The sequence below is a fragment of the Cupressus sempervirens genome, chromosome 9 (genome assembly GCF_028749045.1).
Source record: "Cupressus sempervirens isolate cs-2001-9-10 chromosome 9, ASM2874904v1, whole genome shotgun sequence".
In the NCBI taxonomy this organism is placed as follows: Eukaryota; Viridiplantae; Streptophyta; class Pinopsida; order Cupressales; family Cupressaceae; genus Cupressus; species Cupressus sempervirens.
The window spans coordinates 81,442,426-81,461,514 of NC_143126.1; the positions used below are offsets into that span (position 1 = coordinate 81,442,426).

At 33.1% G+C, this 19,089-nt stretch overlaps 1 pseudogene; it reads left to right on the forward strand.

Annotated features, from left to right (window-relative positions):
- Positions 1-849: 849 nt before the first annotated feature.
- LOC149537721 (protein NRT1/ PTR FAMILY 5.4 pseudogene) lies at positions 850-1,889 on the forward strand (annotated as a pseudogene).
- The last annotated feature ends 17,200 nt before the right edge of the window (positions 1,890-19,089 follow it).

Below are 19,089 nucleotides of genomic sequence, written 5' to 3' on the forward strand. Positions count from 1 at the left end.
TCCTTTGGTTTTGAGGAGTCTATCCATTCAGAGGTAATTTTCAACCATTAAATTTATTTGTTAATAACAAGGGTGGAGATTGTAGAGAGGTTTGCTCATGCCGGCATATCTTCAAATTTGATGATTTATCTCACAAGTGTTTTGAATGAAAGCACTGCAACTGTTGCATGCAATGTGAACATATGGTCAGGGGTACAATACATTTTTCCTTTTTTGGGTGCTTTTGTTGCTGATTCATATTTGGGTCGGTACTAGACAATCCTTGTTTCTTCTCTCATCTACCTACTTGTTAGTATTCTTTTCCTTCACAAAATCCTTTTCCTTAATGGTACAATTAATGGGTAGATTAATTTGGAATAAAATTCCTTAACCAATATTATCTACAGATTTAAGAGTTTTTGTGAATAAAGAAACTGAATATGCACTTGTTGGAAACTGAATCAGATGTCCATTTTCTTTCAAAGTAGCTGAATAAGTTTTCATTTTCCAGTGTTTTAACATGCCCAAGTAACACTTCATGCAATGCAACATGGCAGGGGCTAATCTTGGTGACTCTATCAACCTCCCTCAGGAGTCTCAAACCCTCACTATGCAAGTATATGTCAGAGTCTTGCTCCAGACTCAAAACATCACATTTTAAGATTGGGTTTTTTTTCTTCTCACTCTACTTGGTTTCTTCTCACTCTACTTGGTTGATGCTAAAAACTATCCCACGATCCCAGAAAAGAAAGCAAACATTTAATATGGATTGTGAAGATCTGATAGACTTAGATGATAAGTTTTGTGTTTTCAAATTGGGAATGGACCAAATTGGTCATGGTTTAATATGAGGCTGAGGGGAATTTCGGAATGTCTGCCAAGTTTCCATTATAGGCATGCCAAAAAAAAGGGATGTTGGATGCAATTTCAAATTCTAGTTCAATAATAGCATTTGGGAATAATGCTAGTTCAAATGCTTGGAGTTCTCAACTGTGTTTTTTTTGGGCCTATATGCTTGGGAGATTCCTTTTTGATGAAACTCATAGTATTGTTTTTTCAGGTTTCTTGACAAAGCAACAATTGAAGATGAACTAGACTTTGAGTGCAAAATAGTACGCAATTGGAGACTTTGCACAGTACAACAGGTTGAAGAGGTAAAACTCCTCCTGAGCATATTACCCATTTGGATGGCATGTTTAATGTATGACGTTGTCTTTGCACAATCCTCAACATTCTTCACAAAATAGGGCAACACAATGGATAGAAAAATTGGTTGACATTTTGTGATCCCTTCAGCAAGTATGCAATGTTTCATGAACATATCTATAATCCTGTTGCTCCCTGTCTACGACCGTATCTTTGTTCCAATTGCAAGAAGATTATCAGGGAATGAGAGGGGTATAACATTTCTCCAAAGGATAGGAACTGGTATGTTCATTTCTTCCATTTCAATGATTGTTGCTACAGGGGTAGAAATTAAGAGAATCAATGCAACAAGGGATAGTGGACTCATAGACGTTCCCTCAACAACAATCCCAATAAGTTTTTTTTGGCTACTTCCACAATATGTTCTTTTTGGCATGGCTGATGTGTTTACAATGGTAGGAATGCAAGAGTACTTTTATGATCAGATGCCAAACACAATGAAAATCTTGGGTATTGCAATTTATTTGAGTGTTTTAGGTGTTGGTAGTCTCCTCAGTAGTTTCCTCATTTTGATCATTGAGAAGGCTACTTGTGGAAAGCAGGAGCATTGCTTTTTTGCAAACAACTTGAATAGATCTCATTTAGATTACTTTTATTGGCTTCTTGCTTCTTTGTGTTTACTCAATCTGGGCATGTTCATGACCATTGCTAGCTGTTACAAGTACAAAGAGACTGCATCTACTAACACAGAGAATGCTTCCTAGAAACTAACTTCATGTTATACCTATGAGGGGTGACACTAGTGCTTACATTACCAGTTTTACTATTCTAATTTGTTATTTAAATTTTATCATGATAGTGTAAATATTTTTTTTCCATCAACCACATCCATATCATTGTTCAGTCTTTTTAAACAAGAATGTTTACATTCGTTCCTCTGCGATTGACAGAGAACATTTTATTAAACAGAATTTTACTATGAATTATTTCCTCTCGATTATTTGTTCTCTACATGAGTGCATTTTTTTCAACATATAATTGATTGAGAATAAATATATTTTCTTACAATTGTTCAATTGAACCCCTTCTTTAGGTCTAAGTGATAATTAAAAAGCTCATTATTTCTCTTAATTAGACTATTCGAGAGTTATTTTTTAATTCATAATCCTTATTAGGCTTAAAAGTACAAATTGTTGTTCATTTTTAACACTTAATTAAATTAGTTGAGTTGTAACTTATTCAAAATGTCTAATTAATTTAGATGTAGATTGTAGAGTGCATGCACACATTGGTTAGGTTAGACATAAATAAATATGAGAGAAAAAATAATCAATTGCACAGCTGCTAGTGAACAACTTTGGGTAGTAAGTGATTCTATAATTGTGCAAAAACCAAATCAAGTGTATTTACCCTTACAAACATAAATAAATCTTGCATATTCATTAGATTCTTGGCATTTTTACGTCAAGTTCACCAAAATGGGGACTACGAAAAGGGGTTACATATCACATGATATTAAATGCAGGCCACAAAAAGCTAAATAGCATCATGATGGCATCAAAAAACCCATAAAGACAAAATGTAGACGAGCATAAAACTTCAAGCAGTTAATTTTATGTTTGTTTTCTGTTGTTGGACTTGAGATTGACAATAGTTGCCTTTTCAGGTAATTTCAAAGCTTCATTTGATTCTTCAGCCATTTCTCCTCAGAAGACTGAAGGAAGAGGTGGAATAGAACCTCCCAAAGAAAAAAGAAATAATCCTGTATGCAAATATGATGGAACATCAAACACAAATACAAGAGCATTTAGTCAATAAAACACTTGAGGCCTACCTACAGAGTAAGGAAGAGAGAGGTAGGGTAATGTGTTCTCTAATTTTAAAGAGTTATTTTGTAGAGCTCCTGCAAAAGTTGTGTTCCTTTATTAAATTTTACTATTAGCCATTTAGCCAGTCTTATTTGCTTGAATAGTAAAAGCTTGGTATGACTTCCTTCATCTGTTTCAGGAAAAGGTATCAGAACAAAGCTAAACAATTTGATGATTCAACTGAGAAAGAACTGAAATCATCCTGATCTGTTGGAATCATAGTTTGATCAATCAAGTAATGTTTTAATTAGTAATTAAGCTTGGTTTTTTTGAAACTAATTACTAGTGGGACAAATTGATTTAGTGTTATGTCTAACATTGAGCTTTCTCTTCAGTTGATTACCCACCAGTGGCTCAGTTGGTTCAGCAGTGTGGAAAATTTGGCTTGTTAGATAGACTTATATTGCATTTGAAAGCTCAAAAACATAAGGTACCAATATCAATTTGCATTAGTTAACCTTCATTTTTACTACGCCCTTAAGTTTCTTGTACTGATTTCAAGTAACACAGCAATCAAGAGAAGAGTTTGCTTGCTATTCTCTAGTCTCTGATTTGGTCCTAGATATTTGTTAGATTTTTTTTAGCATTCTAGAAGTAATGTTTAGGTGCAATCGTTGTCCCTTATAACTCTTATTTGGTTTCCTTTGTACTTGATTTGTTTAGATTCCTAAAGGAGGGTTTAGTTTGTGGCATAGTAGGAGATAGTACGCCACAGTGATGTTAGGAAGTTTCACTAAATCCATTAAACAATACTGTCAGATAGAAACTCAATTATATATATGTATTTATAAGTTTACATAGATATTATCTTTATAGTTGAAGAATCAATCATGTGATATGTTCAGTGAGATTTAAACATTCACATGCTGCCCACTGCACACAACCCAAAAAGCACTGAGTCTTGCATGTGCTCCTTTACAAGATGCCCACCTTCTCTTCATATGTTTAATGTATTGAAAAGTCTTCTAGTACAGGTGGGTCATTCTCTTGTAGTTTATTTTGAATCTTTTCTCTCTGAGAGAATGATGGAATGAGATATTAAAGTTGCAATAAGATCATGCAGTAGTGTTTCAAGGTATTGTTCTTCTTGTGTGTGTGTAATGGTTCACAATTTCATGATTCTGTAATCTACCTATTTGGCCTAACTTTTTTGGATTCTACAGTAGCATTTTTGCTCCAATAGTATGGACAAATGAATTGTGTCATCAGTATTGTGAAGCTTTTGTGCAAGTCTACAAAGAGATGGGTGTCAAGGTTATAGATTCATTACTACACTCAGGAATGGGCTCATCTTCAATCTTCAGAAGATTGAATATGAGCCCATTCCTGACTGTGGTAATGAATCTCAAAGCTCCTTCAGCCTGAGCATATCATGTCCTTCGGATGATCTTTTTGAAGCTGCTTCAACATTGTATCCTTCAGACTTTAGAAAAAATTACGTGATATGATTGTGAATGCTTTTCTGGAGATAAGTTTTACTTAATAAATTGTGAAGCGCATGGAATCTTCTATGATTAATCCAAAAAAATACATATGCCCCTTTATAAGTTAATTATTTGTTTGAGTATATATAATATATTTCTTGACAGTGTCTTTGGTTGATGTGCAGCATCAATATTTGGGTTCTGGTATTTCTTCTGCAGTCACAATGAAGGATTGTATATTACTTGTAGCTTGTGGAGTAGATGAGATTCTTCCTCAGAGTTCTGAATTAGTTGATATCTTCACTTCATGTCTCACAACACCTATTAAAATTTTATTGCAATGGTATTATCTTATTCTCATACCTCTAATCATCTCATTCTTTTTACACATGATTGGGAAACTACAATTTGTGATGTGCTAATAGCTAGCTCCATTGTTGGGTACAACAACTAGACATATTAGGGAGTGAATTAATAGCATGGTTTCTCGTAAAAAATCAATTTAATATAGAGTTTTGGTAATGACTGTTTATCTATCTTGTATCTTAAATTATTCTCATTTCCCTCAAATATGTGTCGCAATGGATATAGTGTTTACATGTATCATAATATTGAAACGATTCTCTGAGGTAGGGAAAAGTTGTTTACTATGCACAAATAGCTCACTTCTAATGGAATGGAACTTAAAAACATTGGGATACTAAAATTAGTGATCCTTTTATTCCCCTCACATGAAATTTTTTGTTTTTGCAATGTATGTTACTAGTTTTGGATTTCTGTTTGCTAAACATGATTACATCTTTATCTAACAAGACATAAAGAATTACCAAAATTCTTGTCACCCATCCTTGTACAATGCTAATGATTCTTAGTTGGAGTAGTTCCAAGATAAGTCACATTGAGGTGACTAGGTGGGAGTGACTTTGGCAAGCTAACCTAGAGAGTTGACCTAGGGGATGGACTTGGTGGGCTGACTTGGAGAGTTGACCTAGGGAGAAAACTTGGTGAGAAAACTTAAAGAGTTGACTTGGTGAGCGTACTTGAATTGTCAGCTTGGCGAGCTGACTATGGGAGTCGACCTGGCAAGCTGATATGGCGAGTCGACTTAAAGTGGCAACTTGGTGGTGCAAGTTGGTGAGCTGACTTATCGAGGCCACTTGGTGAGGCGACTTTGCAAAGCGACTTAGTGAGCCGACCTACTAAGTGTACTTAAAGATTGACCTTGATGAGGCACTTTAGTTGGGTGACTTGATGAGAAAACTTAAAGTGTCAACTTGGCATGCCAACCAAGTGAGTTTACATGGTGAGCGAGCTTAGAGAAGCAACTCTATGGGGCAAGGTGGTAAAACCATTGGGTGAGTCGACTTCGTGAGTTGACTTAATGAGTCAACTCATTGAGGTGACTGGGTGGGGGTGGCTTGGTGAGCTGACCTAGAGAGTTGGCCTAGGGGGCAGACTTGGTGAGCAAACTTAGAGAGTTGACTTGGTGAGCATACTTCAATTGTCAGCTTGGCAAGCTAACTTGGGGAGTCGGCCTGGCGATCTAACATGGTGAGTGGGCTTAAAGTGGCAACTTGGTGGGGCAAGTTGGCGAGCTGACTTAGTGAGGCCACTTAGAGACATGACATGGCGAGCTGACTTGGTGAGCAAGCTCGATGAGCAGACCTAAAGATTGACCTTGACGAGGCACTTTGGTGGGGTGACTTGATGACCGAACTCAAAGAGTCAACTTGGCGAGCATACTTGCACTAGTGCATTTGGGTTCATTTTTCGACCTTCATTGATCAAATTTTTGACCCAATTTTTGACCAAATTTGACCAACCCATTGGTCAAAATTTTGACCAACTCAATTGTACATGATTTGTCTCAATCATATAACTAATTATATATTTTTCATATTAGTTACTATCAGTGTTTTTCAGGCATTCTATAAAATAGTTCACATGCCTTGCGTATGATATGACATTTTGCATGCATCCTGCACTCTCTCATCCGGCTAATGATGGATTACGTAGAGTGATCTAAAACCATGATGCTAAAAAACACACAATCAAATCCAAAATGAACTTGCACTACAAATGGATTGTGGAAATCTGATATTGGTAAAATTGCATGCATGTCTACCAGGACAATCACAACTTAAACATATATTTGTCTTGGTAGACATGCATGCAAAATTAACAATATCAAATTTCCACAATCCATTTGTAATGCAAGTTCATTTTCGATTTGATTCTGTGTGTTTTTTAGCATCATGGTTTCAGATCACTCTCCATAATCCATCATCAGCCGGATGAGAGAGTGCAGGATGCATGCAAAATGTCATATCATATGCAAGGCATGTGACTATTTTATAGAATGCCTGAAAAAAAATTTACAGCTACCTATTGGTAGAAATTTCTACCTTCATTGGTCGAAATTTCTACCTTCATTGGTCAAAATTTGTGACCTTCATTAGTCAAAATTTCTACCTTCATTGGTCAAATTTTTTGACCTTCATTGGTCAAAATTTTCTACCTTTATTGGTTGAAAGTTTTGACCTTCATTGGTCAAAATTTCTACCTTTATTGGTCAAAATGTTTCTCTTCATTGGTCAAAATTTCTACCTTTATTGCTCGAAATGTTTCTCTTCATTGGTCAAAATTTCTACCTTTATTGGTCAAAATTTTCTACCTTCATTGGTCAAAATTTTGACCAATTCCTGGTAGAACTTGCACCATGGCTATGGAGGTTTTTCGACCAACGTATTGGTCAAAATTTTGACGAACCAGAAGGTTGGTCAAAATTTTGATCAAAAAAATTCCGACCAATGGGTTGGTCGAATTTGGTCAAAGTTTGGTCAAAAATTGGGTCAAAATTTTGACCAATAATGGTCGAAAATGTACTAGTGAAATAAACCTCCAATAGCCTCTCCAATAGTCACAAGATCCTTAAATGGATTATTCTACATCATATATCCACCTTAATCCACCTTTACCTTTTACCTACCCTCTACCAACATAATTTCAACATCATATTTCCTTACAGGATCATTTGCCAACTTCCCTTCCAACATTTCTCCTCATCATGGATAATATAAACTCTAATTTAATCTTAAAGTTTTACTAGATCCTTCAACTTGACTGATTCCATATCCTTTATGATAGTCACTGATTCCCTATCCTAGTCAAATGTTATCTTCAAGTACAAATAAGTAGGATGTAACCATATCGTGTGCCTTGGGACTGCAAAATAGAGAACTTACATCATATGTGACAAAGAGTATAGAATCTCCCAACATTTAAGTGTGAAATGAAAATCTAGTTAAAATAGACATTAGTTATACTTTAACTTAGTGAACTAGGAAAAAAATGTCCCAGGAAATTTATTTCTTTAAGGAAAAATATACTTGCCTTAACTAGAAAATATTCATGATAACCAAAATAATGTGGATTACATCTATTGAATACTTCTTTTTCATTTACACTCACTATTATCTGTTAAAAATTGCTAATTGTTGATAAAGTAATTTTAAAATTTATTCTTATTTAATTTTTGCAATTTGATTATATTTATTTTTATAAAAATATAGGTTGCATTTACAAATTGTAGAGGTAGAATTAGAACATTGAATTGTTGAGAACTAATTGAAAAGATCATTGCTAAGAGAGATTATTGAATGAGGGAGATTGTTGAAGAAGACTATGTGTTTCAAGCATTGTTTTGTCACTAATGCCAAACCTGCTATTTGCTAGTAAGACAACTACTTCTAAGATTCAAGTACTATCACTTAGTTGATTGATGAAGAGGATTTGATCAAAAAATTTAACAATAGCACTTAGAGGAAAGATTGAGTTATGATTATCTAATGAAGTACAAGGATCAGTTAAGAAAATGATGACATGATGTATTGATAATCTACTTAAGGTTACAAAAGTTGGTTACACTTGGAAAGTTTAGAAGAACTTGAGTTACACAAAGTTTGTCCACCAATCTTGGCCGAGTGGATAGTAGGTGCCAAGTAAAGTTAGTACAAGCCAAGAAGAAAATTAGTTGGAGCTGAGTAAAAGTTCATTCTAGTGTATGCCAAGAAAAATAGTTGATGCTAAGTAAATTTTAGTTGATTTCGAGCACTTTAGTTCATGCTGAGTAATTTCACAATGGATGCTGAGCAATGGATTATGTTCCAAGCATCAAAAGGTTGATAATGTTGGGCTTCTGTATTATTTAAAAGATCATACATTTTATTAATATGAGCTTACATGTTTGTTTTCTTAGATTTCATGAACCAGGTGGAAGATAAGGTTGATGAGCTGGTGGCATAGAATTTGAGATAAACAATTTTTAGGAAAATTAAGAGTGGATTCTAGGAGAAGTTTCTAGAAGAGATATGAGATATAGGGTAGATACATTATATCCTACCTAATCCATTTGAATCCTAAATTGGATGGTGGAAAATGAGTGGAAAAATATCTTAAATTTCCTATTTATAGGAATGACTAGTTATGAAGCAAAGTTGTCATGTGCAAAAACCTAAGGAAGACAAGGAGTCAAGGGTTTCTCTTCATCAAGTGACCTAAGAAAAGAGTCTGCAATGGCATGTTAAGCTAGAAGGTTTAAGGAGATGAATTCTTGAAGGGTGAACAAGCTATCAAAACTACAAAGTATGAAGGCCAAGTAGAATTAAGGACTGAATAGAGATTTGTAATCTACAAGTTAAGTTGTAAGTTTTATCAGATCAAAGCCTTACTGTTACTCTCTAACAATTGTATAAGTCTATGGTAAATACTTTGGATTAAGGTTGACCTAATAGTCATTTATAAATCCTTTAACTAAGTGGCATTCCAAGTGGATGGCCTAAAGTCCTCTAACAAGTCTCACTTCTAACAAAGTGATTAAAATTCTTTAACAAGGTCACATTTAACAGTGTGTATTGTAACCTTTAATAAGGTTGGCCTTTCATAGGGCATCACTTTAGAAGAGTGAAAAGAGTAGCATATTACTGATGGTTTTTCCCAAATTGGGTTTCCATGTAAATCATTGTGTCAAGTGTGTTGATGAATCTATTACATTTCATGCTTTACATTTTTGCAAGTTGATTTGACAATAACCTACAAATTTTAATGATTGCATAAACTTATGGATGCATGCATGAGTATAAATGTTTTATGGGTTCACTAAGTTGTGAAAATTTTTATTTATACATCTAGATCTTGGATAATTGAGAGAACTAGAAGCACAAAGATCAAGATGTCAAAAAGAGAAGTACCCAAGCTCAATAGAGATAACTTTTCTTCATGGAAAAGTTTGATGAAGATACACCTTAGAGGACTTAGAGATCATGCATAATCTACCATTTCTATGGAGCATGTTGATCTAATTGGTGCTCCAACTGCTAAAGATATGAAGAAGAAGAAAGAACACAACAAGACAATGTTGGAGATTACCTCTACCCTAAATTGTGTCAAATTTGATGATATCAAAGGTCTTGATAGTGCAAAGAAAATGTGGGATGCCCTAGCTACCATCTATGGAGGAGACATCAATGTTCTTAGAGCCAAAGTTGAAAGCCTCAGAGGTAATTTTGATGATATGATAATGGAGGAAGGTGAGAATATGGCTCAATATGTTGAAAGGATAAAAGAATTAGTTAATGCAATAAGATGAGCAAATAGTAAACTAGATGATGATACTATTTTAAGAAAAGTTTTGAGAATATTTTTACCTATATATGTTATTAGACTTTCTACAATTCAAGAATTAAGATGTATTCTAGGGAATAAGCTATCACTTGAAGTTCTAATAGGTAAACTCACTACTTTTGAGCTATCTAACTTTGATAATTACAAGCCTAAAAGGACTGAATCTACTTTCAAAGCTAAGGTGTCATTAAAGGAACCTAATGAGAAGAACGAGAAGAAAAAAAAATGTTTCCACTAACAGTGATATAGATGAGGAAGATGTTGAACAACTTGAAGCACTACTGGCAAGAAGATTTAATAAAGGTAAGCGAAAGTTCAAAGGTAAGTTACCCATCATTTGTTTCAACTTCAATGAGGTTGGTCATATTGCTACTAGATGTCCAAAGAAGAAGAATTATAGAGGTGGTGACAAGTACAAAGTAGAAGAGATGAAGACAACAAAGATTTCAAAGATAAAGGTAGAAGTCTTGTTACATTGCTAAAGAGGAAACATAGGATGATTCTGATGAACATGAAGATGAAGTGGTATATGTTGCAATGAAGGACGAATCTAATGAAAATGATGCAACTGCACTTGTGACGTGTTTAAACAAGAATGATAGATGAAACATTGATAGTGCATGCTCACATCATATGATTGGAGTCAAAATTAAGTTCATTAACTTGAATTGTTATGGTGAAAATAGTGTAAGATTTGGTAATGATGCACCATGTTTGATAAAAGGAAAAGGTTCTATCAAACTCATAGACAATATTTTGTGTGACAATGCTTACTATGTTGAAGGACTTAACTATAACTTTTTGAGTGTGTCACAACTGAACAATTTGGGATGTAAGGTTGAATTTGAAAGCAAGATTGCTAAGATATATGACACAAATGGGAAACTAATTGGAAAGGGTGATCAAACTAGAAGTAATCTATTCTATCTTGACATAGAGGATGCTATTTGTCTTGTAAAATTTGATGATGTATGGCTATGGCACAAGAGATTATGTCATGTTAATTTTGATAACTTGGTTAGTATCAATAACATGAAGAAAGTTAGAGGTTTTCCTAAGTTGAAGAAGCCTGATAATGTAATATGGAAAAAATGTAAGCTAGGCAGAATGACAAAGTCATGTTTTAAGAGTAAAACTTATACCTCTAAAAGAATACTAGAGATTGTTCATACTAACTTGTGTGGACCAATTGATATGCAAAGGTACAAGGAAGATAAGTATATAATGCTATTTGTCGACAACTATTCTAGGATGATGGCAATTATGTTTCTGAAATAGAACTCTGATGCTTTCCAAATGTTTAAGTGGTACTTAGCAAAGGGTTGAAAAGGAAACATGTAACAATCTAAAGTGTTTGAGATCTAACAGAGGAGGAGAATTCACATCAAATAAATTTGAGATGTTATATAATGACAAAGGAAGAAAAAGATAGGCATCTACCCCTAGAACCCCTCAACAAAATAGAATAGCTGAAAGGAGGAATAGATATATAATGGATTGTACTAGAACATCCATGATGTAGAAGAATGTTGCTTTGAAATACTAGAGAGAAGTTTTAAGTACAATTGTCTATACCTTGAATCATGTGCAAATCAAGAAAGGTACACATTCAACACCTTTTGAACTATGGTATGGATACTCACCAAATGTGAAATACTTTAAGGTATTTGGAAGTAAGTGTTACATTCTTAAAAATGTTAGGAATGGTAAATTTGATGCAAAAGGTGAAAAAGGTATATTCCTAAGATACTCCACAAGAATTAAGGCTTATAAGAGTTTGAATATTAACATTAATAAAATTGTGGAATGTGTAAATGTGAATTTTGATGAATATACAGAAGTGTATGAGGCCAAACCCATGAAAGAATTACAAGAATAAAAATCATTAGTATACTTTTATGAAGGTATTCCTACTAAAGAAGATGTTGCAAGTCAAGTTACAAATCAATAGAAAGTTATAGTGACTGCCAAGTTACACCCTATGAATGTTGAGTTGCATTCAGGAACCAAGCTACTTTTAGATGTTGAGTTATAGAATGAAGTGGATGCACATTCTGATTCTATGATTACTACAGATAAAAGAGAATTTGAGATACCTAATAGAGATATAAACAATGATTCTAAAGTTGAAAGACAAAATGAAGAAACAAGAGTTGAACCAAGATTATCCAAGTATGTCAAAAAACATCATCCTAATGCTCAAATCATTGGAGATAAAGATGCTAGACCAATAACAAGAAATAGATTGAGAAATGAAACATGTTTGTTGAGCATGAAAGAATCCAACTCAGTAAAAGTTGTGTTGGAAGATGTTGATTGGTATAAAGCCATGGAAGAAGAGATTGAACAAATAGAGAAGAACAAAACATGGAGTCTAGTTCCTAGACTAGAAGAAAAAAATGTGATTGGTACCTAGTGGGTATTTAGAAACAAACTAGATGAAAATGGTGAAGTCACAAGGTACAAAGAAAGATTAGTTTACAAGGGATATGCACAAGAAGAAGGAATTGACTATGGAGAGACATTTTCCCCTACTGCTAGATTAGAAGGAGTAAGAACTCTACTTTCTTATTCTACATACAAAGGTTTCAAAGTTTATTAGATCAATATTAAATCTGAATTTCTAAATGACATATTAGAGGAGGAAGTTTACATAGAATAGCCAGAAGGTTTTGTTGATGTTAACAATAAGAGCATGGTATGTAAACTACACAAAGCTCTATATGGTTTGAAACAAGCACCAAGAGCATGGTATGATAGACTTCATAGTTATCTTTTGAAGATTGGATTTGAAAGGATTGATGATAAAAACAATCTATACATAAAGATAGAGAAACACAAAGGTATTCTATTTTCTGAAATATTTGTTGATTATATCATATTTGGAGGTTGAGATGCTTTATGTAAGTATTTTGCAAATTAGATGAATTTTTTTGCATGTTTACAAGTAAATCAGATGAAATATGGTATATACATCACTCAATAAAAGTTTTTCAAGGAAAAATTAAAAACTTTTGGATTAGAGGATTCCAAACTAGTAAGTACACATCTGGTGACAAGACACAAGTTGTCAAAGAATAATGATTCTGCTAAGGTGAATCAAACATTATATAGGTCTATGATTAGGATATTACAATATGTAGCATATAGAAGACCTAATATTGCATTATCTATAGGGATAGTTGTAAGATTCTCTACTTATCCCAGGGAGAATCATTTTATGGTTGTAAAGAGAATAATGAGATATCTAAAAGGAATAGAAGGGTTTGGTCTATACTATAAGAAGAATGAAAAAATTGAATTAAGAGCCTACACTAATGCTGATTGGGCTAGAAAGATTGATGACAAGAGAACTAGTGGAGGAGCATTTTTCCTAGGCAAGACAATAGTTATATGGATGAGTAAGAAACAAAACTGTGCTTCACAATCTACTACTAAAGCTAATATGTTGCTGCTGTTATAAATTGCACAAACATTGTATGGATCAAATAGCTACTTAAAGAAATGAAAGAAGAAATCACAGAACCAGTGATACTTTGTTGTGATAATACAAGGGCTATGAATATATCAAAGAATCCAGTGATGCCCACAAAGACTAAGCAAATTGCATTCAAGTATTATTACTTGAGAGAGTTAGTTCAAAAGAAAGAGGTGAAGATGGAATATCTTAACACAAAGGAACAAATTGCTAATATCTTCACAAAAGCATTACCTAAGGATCCTCATGATTATCTAAGAAGTAAATGAGGCGTGATCTAAGTAACAATAGGAGTGTCCTGCATCAAACAAGCTAATGTTTATATGTTACACATTGATGTAGAGGATCTTACTTTAGGACCTAACTAAAGTAATCACAGAGCTGAAACTTCAAATCAGTCACAAAAAAGGTGAAAAAGGGAGAAACTGAAGAAATTGAAAAATCCTATATTTGCATGTTCAAGATGACAAGTTTTTGGCATATGTCTTTGGCATTGTTATCAAAGAGAGAGATATTCTTTTGATCAACAGTATGCATAATCACAGAGGGAGAGATTTACTAATCAAGAAAGAGATAGATGAAGCCAGTATAATTAATGAGAAAGAGAGAGATATTAGAGATATCAAGAATTTTTTGTCAAGGAGATAGAGAAGAATATAAGAAAGAGGGAGAAACCCTAATCTTCCTAGTCAAAAGGAGATATAGTAAGAGGGAGTTATAAGAAAGAGTTTTGTAACCTAATTAGAAGATGGAAGTTACTGATGGAGGGAGAGATATCAACACAAGTTTTATTTTTGGTATTGTCTTACTATTTTAACCTAGTCACCTTGGTTAAACAAAGGTGTTTACCATTTGAAATATTTGGTTGATTAGTTTGGTTTGCCATCAATGCCAAAGAGGGAGATTGTTGAGAACTAATTCAAAAGATCATTGCTGAGAGAGATTATTGAAAGAGGGAGATTGTTGAACATATGTGTTTCAATCCTTATTTTGTCACTAATGTCAAACCTACTATTTTCTGGTAAGACAACTGCTTATAAGATTCAAGTACTATAACTTATTTGATTGATGAAGTGGATTTGATCAAAATATGTAATAGTAGCACCTAGAGGAAAGGTTGAATTATGATTATGTAATGAAGTACAATGATCAGTTAAGATAGTGATGATATGATGTATTGATAATCTAGTTAAGGTTACAAAGGTTAATTACACTTAGAAAGTTTAAAAGAAGAAGTTACACAAAGTTTGTCTACCAAGCATGATAGAGTGGATAGTAGGTGCTGAGAAAAGTCAGTACAAGTTGAGCAGAAAAATAGTTGGAGTTGAGTAAAAGATCATTCTAGTGTATGCTAAGCAAAATAGTTGATGCCAAGTAAAGTTTAGTTGGTGCCAAGCACTAGTAAATTTTAGTTTATGTCAAGTACTTTCATAGTGGATGTCAAACAACATAGTATGTGTTACAAATCAAAAGGTTGATAATGCTTAGATGTTGTATTATTTAAAAGATCATAGATTCGATGAATCTAAGCCAAAAATTTTGTTTTCTTAAATTTTGTGAACAAGGTGGAAGATAAGGTTGATGAGCTGATGGCATGGAATTTGAGGTAAACCATTTTTAGGTGAATTCAAAGTGGATTCTAGGAAAATTTTCTAGAAGAGATATGAGATATGGTGTAGATACATTGTATCCTACCTAATCCATCTAAAACCTAAATTGGACGATGGAAAAATGAGCAGAAAAATATCAAAATTTTCCTATTTATAGGAATGACTAGTCATGAAGCAAAGTTTTCATGTGTGAGAACCTAAGGAAGACAAGGAGTCAAGGCTTTTGTGTCATCAAGTGACCTGAGAAAATAGTCTAAAATGGCATTTTAAGAAAGAAGGCTTAAGGAGATGAATGCTTGAAGGGTGAACAAGCTATCAGAACTACAAAGTATGAAGGCCAAGCAAAATTGAGGACTGAACAGAGATCTGTAAACTGCAAGTTAAGCTGTAATTTGTATCAGATCAAAGCCTCATTGTTACTCTCTAACAATTGTATTAGTCTAGGGTAAATCCTTTGGATTAAGGTTGACCTAACAGTCATTTGTAAATCCTTTAATTAGGTGGCATTCCAAGTGAATGGCCTAAAGTCCTCTAACAAGGCTCACTTCTAACAAGGTGATTGACATCCTTTAACAAGGTCACATTTAATAGTGTGTATTATAACCTTTAATAGGGTTGGCTTTCCATAGGCATCACTTTAGAAGAGTGAAAAGAGTAGCATGTTATTAGTGGTTTTTCCCAAATTTCGTTTCCACATAAATCATTGTGTCAAGTGTGTTGATGAATCTATTATGTTTCATGCTTTACATTTTTGCAAGGTTATTTGATAGTAGCCTGCAAGTTTTAATGATTGCATAAACTTATGGATGCATGCATTAGTATAAATGTTTTATGGGTTCACTAAGCTATGAAAAGTTTCATTTGTACATCCCAACCTTGGATAATTGATTCATCCACCCCCCCTCACCCCCACCCAATTATTCTAAAGTATTCCAACATGAATTTAAGCAAGTAAGAAATCAATAAATCATGAGTTGTACATTGGAGTAGGGTTCACAATTTAGGTTGAGATGTAGTGAAATCGCTAGTGGACGTTAATTGGAACAAGGTTCCTAGCTCAAGTAGAAATGGTAGAGAAATGACTTAATGATCAGTTCAAAATGCCAAACAACCAATTCTAGTAGTTATTTCCCACTAAGTGATGGACTTATCTGGAATCTACAAGCAAACCCAATACCATAAAATATTGGTTTATGAATATAGCAATCTAGACTTGATAAAAATAAACTATTTATTGATTTTTTTTACATCAGTATAGTACTTGTAGAAGAAGAAAAACATCATTTGAGAATGTTCCATTTTAAAAATGGATTATGTAATTTTGATTGATAGGGTGAAAGTTTAATCCAAACTTGATTTTGCATATCTTATTACCTTCTCTTCATTTTGAGAGCTCCTTCACCATGTAACCTTTTCAATCAAAGGTATTTTTCTCTCTTAATTATCGATGTTTTACATCTCCTTTTTAGGGTATAATATTTTAAAAGGTTTTTAAAGAAGTTGACTACTTTCCAATTTTACTTTGTTATAATCATTTTTGATGTTTATATACAATTTCAACATTTGACTTTTTTGGTAGAATGTGCTTTGGGGACAATAGTTTGAGGACCATTTTGTTGCCTTTTATTTACAAGTTATCTATAAATTGAGTCTTAAAGTTATTTTTCTTATTATGCATTTCAAACTTTCTTGGGTTATCATTTAATGAAACTGATCTTTTTATGGTTGACTATCACAAAGTAGTGATTTTTTTGGCTTCAACATTTGCACTATCCTAGTCAATCAACTATTTGAATACATTTTTTGTGAACCTAGAATCGAAGGTATGCAACTTTATCACTTGTGACTATAATTTGCAAACACTACAAACAAGTAGTTTTTGCAATAGTTTCTTCTAATTTTGTGGTTCTCTTTAGAAGTTTATCAAATTTAAGTTTAAAAATTAAATACATTTACCTACATATTTTCAAAGTTAGATATTTATCTTTTGTATGGCTCATATTCCACCAATAATATTTCAAAATAACCACCTTTGTCCCAAGGTATGGTAACTATTAACTTCTTCCAATACAACAATTTGTGCTTGTTAAAAGATTGTTACCAAATTACTAGAAATATCTATAGATTAAGGAATCTTATCAAGTTGGAAACAAGTTTCTAACTTGAAAATTACTTTCTATCATGCCTTTAATCACCAACTTGTATGACTGAGACACTAAACTTTGATATGTCATCTTACTAACCTTTCAAGGCCTTATTGGCAACTTACTACTATGGGTCCCTTATAGCGATGGTGACCCATCATTACACATTTAGCAACCATTCAAGTAGTGCTTTGAGGCATTAAAATGAGTTTCAATGGGATGGAGTTGCTATGTGATTTTACAATTGTGCTATAGTGAAGCATTGAATTAACAAGAACAATAAATGTAGGCAAAGTAAGTTGACATACTATTGTGGTTTGGTTTATATTATTCACCCATTGACTCTATTTTACTTGTACTATGAAAATGACATTAAAAATAACTATAATGTGTGCACCTTCCCCTCCTATGGAAGACACACTTATAAAAATCTCCCTTAAGGAATTCCCACACTTCACATGTTCATCTAATTCATTAAAAAAAAACCAATTCATAAAATAACACAATTTACCTTTTACTATTAGTAAATAAAACAAATAACCCAAAAATGAATGATGCCTTCTATAGCATTGCACTGCACTACATCTTATATACTTTTGCTAAAAAATGCAACATTGATCCTACAAAATAAGTCTTCACTCACAATACATCCTATTAACATTATTATCTCTACCACTTGTGGAGTAACCCTATCTCGTGAATTAAATCTTAAGTACTTTATTTCCTTTTGTACCTCATAAAACACATCACAATTGTGGTTGAACACATTTGTATACCATTAAATACATAAAACGTTGTTTATTTGAGTTGGTTTAGTAATTACATTTTAAATCAATATTTTAATGCCTTTGCATTAAATTATGGATAAGATAGCTTTAACATTGGAGAATGTGAAACTTTTAGAAAGACAACTCACACTTTGGTACACATTAGAATGTGAGATTATCATTTTATACTACCTATTTTTTCTATATTACCTTTTTATACCATCTACATTGGCCATCAAAGTGCAACATATGGAGTAAAAAATACTATAAAATGCTTGGAGAATTCTATGATAAATGATATTTTAATGGATCTCCCTCTTTTTTCAAAATTATCTTGAACGATTTTGTAGATAGGCCAGAAAGTTTCATTCAAATATCACTGAATATAGTTTAACAACATAGAATATATGGATACCTAGCTAGTCCTTCATGGTGATAGTGAGATGTTGTCAAGTATTGGTGAGTATTCTGGTTGGTCTAATTTTGGGCATAGTCTAAGAGTTCCATTATTTGTTGATTTTCTATGGTTTGATATTGTCTAAGCACAAGAAAATTTGGTTGGGCCTAGTAATAAGGATAATATGAGGTTTCTTTTATTTTTGAAGGAATTGTGGGGGATTGGTGGAAGCTCAATTTTGATGTGTTTTTTTATTTTTCTTATGTTTGCAATGGATTTTTTATTTCTTTATATTTTATTAAGGTAATTTTCAACCTCTTGTGAGACTGGCTATTTGGGTTATTTAAAGTCTAATAGGACTAAATATCTTTTCATAAGCTTTTGTGATTTTTAGTTCTTTTATTTTCTTATTGTTATTGTGTTTAAGAAATTTTTTTAATGAGGATTCTTATTGACTATAGGGTCTTGTAACCCAACCTATAGCATTCTAAGATTTTCATTAGGGAAATCTCATTGACATTGTATTAAGAAGAATCTTGTTTTTAAGAAGAGGTATGTATTATGTGGACTTGATTATGGGAAATATGTAAATAT